Below are 10,970 nucleotides of genomic sequence, written 5' to 3'. Positions count from 1 at the left end.
TTTCAAAGATACTCAAGCAGCCCCATGGAGAGACTCATGCATAATAATGGGGAACTGAGGCCTTCTGCCAACAGCCATGTGAGTGAGCCATGTGGGGAGCAGATCCTCCAGTCAAACTTTAGCGAGCCTCCAGATGACTGCACCCCCAGCCAATATCTTGATGTAACTTCATGAGTGACGCTGAGCCACAACTACACGATTAAGTCACTTCCAAATTCCTGACCACAGAAACTGTGAAATAAAATTTTTTAATTTGATATTTTATTTTAGTCTGCAAAAACAAAATCAAGCCAAAAAACAAACAAAACCCTTAGAATAGGCTTTTCAAATTATGTAAATTCCTCCTTTCCAAGGAAGCAGAGGGTAGACCAGTGTAGGTTATCCCTAGGGCCACGTGCATCCTGCTACAGCAGCTTGCTCTTGGTTGGGTTTTGATCCTTCTTTGAGTCATATCTGGATCATTTTCCTTATCTCCTTCTTCTCCCCTTTCCTCATCTTCTTCTCTACTGTTTTATCATAATCATGGTCTTCTTCAGTAACTTCTCCAGTCAAGTATAATACTGATCTTGGGATTATATATTCATGTAAAAAATGATGACGTTTAAGGTGTGCAGGAAGAATAGCTTCAGCAGCAGCATCAGATCTCCACTCTCAGGAACTTCAGGAGGGACAAACAAATTAAAGAAAGAATATTAGAATCTGTTTTAGTTACAGTACAAACAGACCCAAGTCCCTTGTTTCTGCTTCTTAGTGGTTTTCAAAATGACAATTCTTTCTTTTTTTCCAGTCTACGTGGCATCTTGTATAACCCATAATTTCTGGTCCATCAAAAGAAAAGGGATCCGAGTCATCTGGTTATGACTTCATATTATGTGTCTTAGTCAACACTTCACTTGCGAAATATTCACTGGGTTCAAAGTGAAATTTGAAGACAAAATACATAGGCTGGCCTGTACCTAAGGACTTTACTTGAGTACCTTGCGAGTGCTTCAGCGTAGGTTTATCATTTTCCTGAAACATACCACTGAGCAAATCAACACTTAAAAAACAGTCAACCAAAATTCAGGAATTCCCTTGAGGTCCTCTTTCTCTTTATCCTTTTTCTCATCTTCAATCTTGGCCTTTACTTTTAGCCCCTCCAAAATTTAATCTTCCTCATCTGGTTTCCATTCAGTCTTCTTATGTAGGTTCATAAATGATCTCAAATGGCTTATCAGATAGAGGCTGATAGAGAACAGCATACTTTCCTTCAAGATCATAAATTTCCTCTCACAGAATTTGGCTTCTATCTGGACACATTTAACTTGTATCTTGTTAAGATATCTCTTGTTAAGAGAGAACTAATGTAACATGGCATGCTACCTGTCACCTCAAAGCCAAACATCATGAGATATTTACTTCATTAATATCCAGTCATTCTTAGCTTTATCACTTTCAAAATCATTTTTAACGGGCTTTTAAACTACTGATTAGTTCCCTCTGCTATTTGCTACCATAACATACATTCATGCTGCTGCTGCTGCTGCTACGTCATGCCAGTCATGTCCGACTCTGTGCGACCCCAGAGACGGCAGCCCACCAGGCTCCACCATCCCTGGGATTCTCCAGGCAAGAACACTGGAGTGGGTTGCCATTTCCTTCTCCAATGCATGAAAGTGAAAAGTGAAAGTCAAATCGCTCAGTCATGTCCAAGTCTTTGTGACCCCATGGACTGCAGCCTACTAGGCTCCTCCATCCATGGGATTTTCCAGGCAAGAGTACTGGAGTGGGTTGCCATTACCTTCTCCAATACATCCATGAGTTAAATCATTTATATACCCCGACAGACTTAAGTTTAATGAGGTCCCATATGGGATCTCTCTTGTCAATATTATGTCACTAGCACCTGCCACAATACCTGATATATGGTAAACTATAAATAAATATTTGAGGAATGAATAGTTACATGAATGAATGATTGGATGAAGATATATAAGGAAATAATGTAATGAGATAAAGAACCCATGTGTGCAGAAGCTGCTATGAGAGTACAGAGGAAGGGGATTTAATTCACACCACTCCCTTATGGTGTGAATTTTTGGCAAGTTACTAATCTCTCTCTCTCTCTCTAAGGGACAGCTTCCTTATGCATAAAATTAGGATATAGCTCCTGCCTCATAATGTTGTTGTATTTACAAACTAATACCTAGTAGAAAATAAAAATGATAATAACACTTGGGAATTTAGAAAAGAGCTCCATGAGAAATGAATATCTCAGTAGAGTTTTTTTTTTAAGATTTATTTATTTTTTGGCTGTGCTGGGTCTACATTGCTGCACTCAGGCTTTCTCTAGTTGTGGCAAGTGGGGACTACTCTTTGTTGTGGTGTGCTGGCTTCTCATAGCTGTGACTTCTCTTCTTGCAAAGCACAGGCTCTAGGCCCAAGGCTTTTGGTGCTGCATGTGAGCTCAGTAGTTGTGGCACATGGGCTTAGTTGCTCTGCAGCATGTGAGATCTTCCCAGACCAGGATGGAACCAATATCTCTTGCATTGCAAGGAGGATTCTTAACCACCAGACCAGCAGGGAAGGCCCTGGGTAGAGTCTTAAAGCATGAATAAAAATTAGGCAAAAAAGGTGGGGGGTGGGGGTCAGAAACCTAGGCAGAGAGAAAAGCAGAAACAGTTTCAGAGGTTAGAAGTAGCAAAGTGCATGTAGAAAACTCCATGCAATTTAGTATCACCAGAGTATAAAATGCAGTGAAGGGAAGTGGCAGAATGTGAGGCTAAAGATGGGAGTTAGGGCTAGTAACATGGAAGACTTCCTCTGTTATATTATGCTTTTGGAATTCTGAAAAAAATTAGGACCATTAAAAGAGAGTGGTTATATTTGCATTTTGAATATACTATTCCAATTAACTTTAAAATCAATAACCTTCACACCCACTGAAATGCTTATAATAAAAAAGATGGACAGTAATAAGTGTTGACAAGGATTCAGAGAAATTGAAACCAGCATGCATTGCCATTGAGAATGTGCAACAGGCAGCTGCTTTGGAAAACAGGCAAGCAGTTCCTCAAAAAGTTAAACAGACTTACCACATGATCCAGCTGTTCTACTCCCAGGAATGCACCCTAGAGAAATAAAAACAATCCATCCTCTCAAAAACACGTGCATGAAGATTGGTAGCAACATTATTCGTAACAGACAAAAAGTGGAAACAACCCAACGTCCAAAATTGAAGAATGGATAGATAAAATATGGTACAGCCATACAATGGAATCACAAAATTTGCCCATAAAAAGAAATGAAATATTAATTCATGCTCCAACACAGATGAACCTTGAAAACATCATGCTGAATGAAAGAAGCCAGGCATAAAAGGCCACATGTTATGATTTAATTTATAAATAAAGTTTAGAATAAGAGACAGAATGTAGATTAGTGGTTGATAGGACTTTTTCTAGGTTAGGGTGGAATAGGGAGTGACTGCTACTGCATAAGGAATTTCTTTTCCAGAATACAAAAATGTTCCGAACTTAAGATTACTGTGATGGTTAAACAATTCTGTGATTATAGTAAAACCATTGTACATTTGGAATGGGTGAATTTTATGGTAATGTGAATGATATCTCAAAATATATCTTTTTATTAAAAAGCCAATACTCTTTCTAACCTATTATTTTGTTACCTGGCTATTACTATTATTATTATATTATAGGTTTCTCTTATATAATGTGACAAAACATATATGCTATGAAAGTCATACATTTTGTTTTACAATATTGCCTTTTGTAGCATTAAATTTTTACTTCTTTAAAATTTCCAATAAAGAAATAGTTTTAAGAGTTCCTACTCACATACTTAAACTTTACTATTATTTCTATCATATTGAAATTGTATCATTTCCCAGGGCACATTGCAACTATAAGGAACATTGGAGATGGATTTTCCTTATATAGTTGGTACTTTAAACCAAACCTAAAATACATAAATTTATGACTTCTGGGAGCAAAAGAAATAGTCTTAGAAGAATATAAGTATATGTTATTGTTTTGAGTTGAGAAAAAACATAAATTTTTTGTATGTGAGAAATTATTTGCTATAATAGCACAGGGAATATAGTCAATATTTTATAACTAAAGAGTATATTATTTAAGAATTGTGAATCATTGTTTTACACCTGAAATTTATATAATATTGTAAATCAACTACACTCCCCACCAAAAGTAAAACAAGAGTTCTTTGCTACAAAAAAAAAAAAAAAATCACCACATAATTTTTTTTCCCCACTTAAGGTTATTTAACACCACAAATCTTGAAAGATATTTGCTGACTTTCAACAAAGGGGAGATGACTGCAAAGATTCCTGCCCTCTGATGTGTATGCCTTGTATATAGTCCCCTCCCCTTGAGTGTGGACCCAGTGAATATGACAGAGTATTATTCCTGCTATTAGATTACTAATCTATGGCCTTTTGGTTAAACCAACAAAAAGATTATATTTGGTGTGTGTGTGTGTGACTCTTTGTGACCTTATGAACTGTGGCCTGCCAGGCTCCTCTGTCCATGGGATTCTCCAGGCAAGAATACTGGAGTGGGTTGCCATGCCCTCTTCCATGGTATCTCCCCAACCCAGGGATCAAACCTGTGTCTCCTGGGTCTGCTGCTTTGGCAAATGCACAACACCTAGATTTCAGCCTGCTAAGGCCTTGACCAGTTCAGTTCAGTCGCTCAGTCCTGTCCAACTCTTTGCAATCCCATGGACTGCAGCACGCCAGGTTTCCCTGTCCATTACCAACTCCCGGAGCTTACTCAAACTCATGTCCATCGAGTCAGTGATGCCATCCAAACATCTCATCCTCTGTTGTCCCCTTCTCCTCCCACCTTCCATCTTTCCCAGCATCAGGGTCTTTTCAAATGAGTTCAGTTCTTCACATCAGGTGGCCAAAGTACTGAAGTTTCAGCTTCAGCATCAGTCCTTCCAATGAATGTTCAGGACTGATTTCCTTTAGGATGGACTGGTTGGATCTCCTTGCAGTCCAAGGGACTCTCAAGAGTCTTCTCCAACACCACAGTTCAAAAGCATCAATTCTGGTCAAGCATCAAGGCCTTGGCCAGAGGACCCAGCAAACTCAGACAAGACTCCTGACCCATGTGTGTTGTTTTAAACTACAAATTTGTGGTAATTTTTTATGCAGCAATACAACTAATATAGAGGAGATAAAATACGAGCCAACTTCCCTTAGATTCTCTCTTTCTCTTTTTTCAATTATGGTATTCAACATCTTACCCTGCTTTCTATTTTTTTTTTTTTTTCCAACCATGCAGCATGCAAGATCCTAGTTTCCTGCTGCTGCTGCTAAGTCGCTTCAGTCGTGTCTGACTCTGTGTGACCCCATAGACAGCAGCCCACCAGGCTCCCCTATCCCTGGGATTCTCCAGGCAAGAACACTGGAGTGGGTTGCCGTTTTCTTCTCCAGTGAATAAAACTGAAAAGTGAAAGTGAAATCGCTCAGTCATGTCTGACTCCTAGTGACGCCATGGACTGCAGCCTACCAGGCTCCTCCATCTATGGGAGTTTCCTGACCAGGGATCAAACTCTTCCCCCCTGCAAAGGAAGCACAGAGTCCTAACTACTGGACCACCAGGAAATTCCCTCCCATCTTATCCATTTTTAAAGTGCAGTTCAGTAGTAAGTTTATTCACATTGTTGAGATCTCCAGAACTTTTTCATCTTGCAACTCTGAAACTCTATTCCCATTAAACAACTCCCCTTTTCTTCTCCTCACCCTCTAATAACCACCATTCTACCTTCTGTTTCTATGAATTTGACTACTTTGGATACCTCATTCAAGTGGAATCATACAATATTTGTCTTTTTGCAACTAGCACATTTCACCTAGCAAATTCCTCAAGTTTCACCCATGTTGTAGCATGCGACAGGATTTCTTTCCTTTTTAAGGCTAAATATTTTACTGTGCATATGAGACAGCAGGGAGCAAGGCACAACCTTTAAAAGAATGACAGAACCCGAGGACATGACATAAACTGGTTAGAACCAACTAAGTCCAAGATGGCAGACGAGTCGACTTCCACTAGACCTTGAGCCTCAGTATACACTCACTGTAACACATCAGGATACTAAATGACACACCCACAGGTGCCATGACAGTTCCAAGGCCACCATAAAAGGTCAAATAGTAGGTGGTGGCCCAGTTCTTGGAAATCCCCACCCCTTCCCTAAAATAGCTAGAATACTCCTCCCCACCTCTATAAAAACTGATGACCTGGTGCTTTCTGAGATGGCCACACTCCATCGATGGAGTGTGTATCTCCCTGAATAAACTTTCTTTCACTTTACTATGGTTCGATCTTGAATTCTTTTCTATTCTCAAAGCCAAGAACCCGCACGTGACAGAGGTCCCAAGGGCTTGACCATCCTCTTGTGCCCCACTTTCTTTCCTGCAGCATACCCACCGCATTTTGTTTATGTGTCCGTCTGTCGATAAATATTTAGTTTGCTTCCACCTCTTGACTATTGTAAATAATGGTGCAGTGAACATAGGTGTGTAAATATCTCTAGGAGATCCTGTTTTCAATTCTTTTGGATATATACCCAGAAGTTGGATTGCTGGATTATACAGTAGTTCTATTTTTAATTTTTTGAGAAACTACCATTATGTTTTCCACGACAGTTGCACCACTTTATATTCCCACCAATAGCACAGTGTTCAAATTTCTCCACATCTTCCCTAATGCTTGTTACTTTCTGGGGAGTTTGTTTGTTTGTTTTCTGTTTTGCTTTTTTGGTTGCCACATCCCTCAGCCTGCAGGATCCTAGTTGCCTAACCAGGTAGGAATCCCATGCTGCCTGGGATTCAGTTCAGTGGAAGCAGAACCACTGAACTGCCAGAGAATTCCTATTTTCTGTTTTTTTTAATAATGGCCATCCTAGTGGGTGTGAAGTGATATCTTACTCTTGTTTTGATTTGTATTTCCCTGGATTAGAGATGTTGAGAATCTTTTCATGTGTGTATTGCTTATTTTATATCACCTTTGGAGAAAGGTCTATTCAAATCCTTCACCCATTTTTAAATAAATAACTAATTTATTTATTTGGCTGTGCCAGGTCTTAGTTGGGGCACCCAGGATCTTTAATCTTCATTTCAGCATGTGGGATCTAGGTCCCTAACCAGGGATCGAACCTCGGCCTCCTGCATTGGGAGTGAAGAGTCTTAGCCACTGGATTACCAGGGAAGGCCCCTTTGCCCATTTTTTAATCAAGTTAGATTCTTTATTGTTGAGTTGTAGGAGTTCTTTATGGAGTCTGAATATTAACCACTTGGCAGATATTTGATTTACAAATATTATCTTTCATTTAGAAAGTTGTCTTTTTACTCCATTGACTGTGTCCTTTGAGGCATAAAAGTTTTAGTCTGATGTAGTCCCATTTGTTTTGGAGAAGGAAATGGTAACCCACCCCAGTGTTTTTGCCTGAGAAACCCCATGGACAGGGGAGCCTGGCAAGCTGCAGTACATGGGGTCGCAAAATTGGACACAACTTAGAAACTAAACCACCATCACCCAGTCCCATTTGTTTATTTTGCCTTTATTGCTCGTGTGTTTGATGTCATATCCAAGAGACCACTCATTCCCAAGTCCAGTGTCATGAAAACTGACTCTTAAATCCCAAGCACGTTCTCCAGAGAATTCCCAAGCAGGCCAGTGGTTAGGACTCCACACTTTCACTGACGTGGCCCAGGTTAAGTCCCTGGTTGGGTAACTAAGATCCTGCAAGCCACGCAGCATGACAAAAGAAGAAAAACCACACACACACAAAATGCTCTCCAGATTCAGATTTTTCAAACTACCTGTGATGAAAGCCAAGTTTTCTCTTTCCAATTCAATACTTTCGTAAAATAAAATAAAAGTTAATTACTAGAAGGTGAATTTAAAAAGAACGAAGACATCAAAAATGCAAGCTGATATTTTTATAATTAAATGAAACAAATTATCCTGTCAAATTGCCATAAAACTTTATAAATGCTTGTCCTCAACTTCCATGATTATCTGGCTACATACCCATAATACTAGCTCAAGAATTCACTCCAGTCCACAGTGCACACTCTGAGACTTTTGAGTAGCACTCCTCCAGATCTTCCTCAATGGTATGATATGGCAAATAAAGTAAAATATCCACTGTGCCTTTATGTAGCCATAGTGCCTCTATCGCTTATACACAGAGCATCCCCCAAAAGTTAAGATTTCCTATTATCGCACAAGGGCAAGAATGCCTTCAACCTGACCGATCTTCACTGTGACAATGTACAGTGGTCTAAACGACTCCCCTCCATCACCAAAGTTAGTTAAAACAAGAACTCAAAAGAATAAAGAAAAGTGACTCTCACTGTATCCTAGTTCCCTGTAGCAGCCCAAACACCTTTATCCTCCATTCCCCACTTAGCCAACCAAAATCCTACAATTAGCAAAGAAGGATCCTTTTCAGTATGTAAAAGTAGGTGTAGAACTACTCAAAGAATTTTTACTTCTTTTACTTTATCTCAAGGTTTTAGGAGAGAAATCAACACAAGAGGTTAGAGGAAATGCTTCTGATTCTGTTGATGTCACCTCATCTCAGTAAGAAAAGCTGTGGAACTCATTATTATGGCAGTGCCACACCTGTCCTTTTTGCAACATGTGTCAATAGAGCTCAGGCATCTCAAATATACTGGGAGAAAGTCAATTTGACCCAATCCTGTATTTTGTAGAAAGAGACCAACACTTGCTATAAACAGACTCAGGAGTACCTACAAGGAGAACGTGTTCTTACAAAGACAAAGTGACTGTAAGTGTTACTGTGGAATCTGCCCTGAAGCTGAAAGATGGCACAAGAATAGGCTACTTTTACTTGGATTGTATGTTTATTTGTAGTGGCTTATGGGGGTGAGGGTGGGGCTTCCCAGGTGGCTCTAATGGTAAAGAATCCACCTGCCAAGGCAGGAGATGAAAGAGACACGGGTTCGATCCCTGGTCTGGAAGATCCCCTGGAGTAGGAAATGGTGACCCACCCCAGTATTCTTGCCTGGAAAAATTCCATAGACAGAGGAGCCTGCTGGGCTATGGTCCTCCATGGGGTCGCAAAGAGTCAGACACGACTGAGGGACTGAGCGAACACACACATGGGGGCAAGGGTAGCTGATGCAGAATGTGATATTCCTCTGGGGTCAGGATTTAAGGTGGAGCAAGTAAGTCACTCTTCTAGGGGGTAAAATTTAAGTGGTGCCCAGAAAACTCAGTAATCAGGATGAATATTATTTAATATAATATTTAAAAAATAAAACCTGGTGCAAAAACTCCCATAAAAAAACCCAAAATATCACAATGTTAAAGATAGGATCAATATTGCTAAATTACTCTTGTTTCAGGCACCAGCATAGATAGGCATATCACTGCTTGGCACTACCACTGAACAAAGATTACCTGAAGACAGAGCTGCTTTTAGAAAACTATTTCTTTTTGGTTTTTCAGTTTTGTTTTTGTTTCTCAGGAAAATCTGAACAGTCATGATCAAAGCAACGTCTTGGAAGTCACCTCCACAATTCCCAGGATTAAGATGGCTGATCATTGACCTTTCTAACCTCTTCTTTTGAAAATCTCCTACAGAGAACTCCCTGGCGGTCCAGTGGCTGGGACTCTGCTTTCACTGCAGAGGCCCTAGTGTCAGTCTTTGATGGGGGCACTAAGTTCCCGCAAGCCACGCAGTGGGGCCAAAAAAGAAAAACCAGAAATATAAACCTCATCTTCAATAAAACTAGGAAATATTTGTATCCCCAAACCCCAATATAGGAAGACAAAAAGCAGGTGGAATGGTCAGCAGAATTTTGAAGAATACTCTCAAGAAGCAAGACTACCTCAGGAAAGATTGAAACCTGTAGTACCCTGGAAGGTAGTGGTAGGAATAGGGCATTGAAAGCAGTGAGTGGTGTCTGAAAAGACTGAAAAAGTTTTAGCGCTACAAGCCTCACTCCGTCAATCAGGACCACCCCTCCCCCACGCCCACAGTACTTTCTGGGTCGGGGGGAGGCTTTCTGGGGAGCAACAGGCGGGAAGAGGGCAGAGGTGAGGATTTAATGAAAATGAAAGTCTGCATCCTGAACTGAGATTCCCCAGTCCTCTTACCTCACTCTGTGCTACAGCTGCCAACAGCCAGCCTTATCCTTCCCTGCGGATTAAAGGCACTTTTTCTTGATAAACTAACTTGCTACAGAGAAAGTACCTACACACTGACATTTGGGGGACCACACCCTCACCCACAAGCTTGCTGGCTACCTCTTTAATCTAAAAATAAGCCCACAAGATGACAAAACCTACCCACTCACACAGAGCTTCCAGTCAGCTTTGCAGCCATTCATTTGAAAATCTGAACAAACATCCAAGGATCACCAGATCTTTGAGGAAAGTTTCCAACAGTACAGACAGAGACCAAAACAAATAAACCCAGAGTGGGTAAAGAAAAACCCAGAGGAACAGATAATGCAGAGGCAGCCAAACATTTCAAAAAAGTAAATTAACATTCTCAAGACGCCAAGATTTTGTATTCCTGAAATAAGACTGAAATTCTCTCAGGAAGGAAGGAAGGAAAGGGAGAGAGCAAAGGAAATGACAGGGAGAAGGAAGAAACATTAGAAAACAAAAGGAGCTTTTGCAAATTAAAAATGAGGGTGAAGTAAAAAATATAAGAAAATTAAAAGGTTAAGCCAGGAAGTTCAACATTTAACCAAGAGTTAAATGGAACAAAATTATCAAGAAAACAGCACAAGAACATTTACCAGAAATAAAGCCCAAGTCTCCAGTTTAAGAGTATATTGAATATACAGATATGGAATCCTTATGTTGTATACTTAATATAACTAAAATAATGTTATGTGTCAATTATATCTCATTTTTTAAGAAAAAAAGACCACATTGAGTGCCCATTATAATAAATTTTTA

General features: G+C 39.9%; 1 long non-coding RNA gene across 1 annotated transcript; it reads right to left on the bottom strand.

Annotated features, from left to right (window-relative positions):
• Window positions 1-282: 282 nt before the first annotated feature.
• On the bottom strand, window positions 283-10,215 carry LOC105002292. Its single transcript, XR_826935.1, has 3 exons — window positions 10,158-10,215; window positions 3,075-3,110; window positions 283-658 (listed from the first exon to the last, which is right to left on the bottom strand). It is a non-coding gene; the product is annotated as an uncharacterized LOC105002292 (long non-coding RNA).
• Between the last annotated feature and the right edge of the window lie 755 nt (window positions 10,216-10,970).

The sequence above is a fragment of the Bison bison genome, unplaced genomic scaffold (genome assembly GCF_000754665.1).
Source record: "Bison bison bison isolate TAMUID 2011002044 unplaced genomic scaffold, Bison_UMD1.0 scf7180017864451, whole genome shotgun sequence".
Classification (NCBI taxonomy): Eukaryota; Metazoa; Chordata; class Mammalia; order Artiodactyla; family Bovidae; genus Bison; species Bison bison.
Note: the sequence above shows the minus strand (reverse complement) of the source record. Positions and strands in the feature narration are given on the sequence as shown.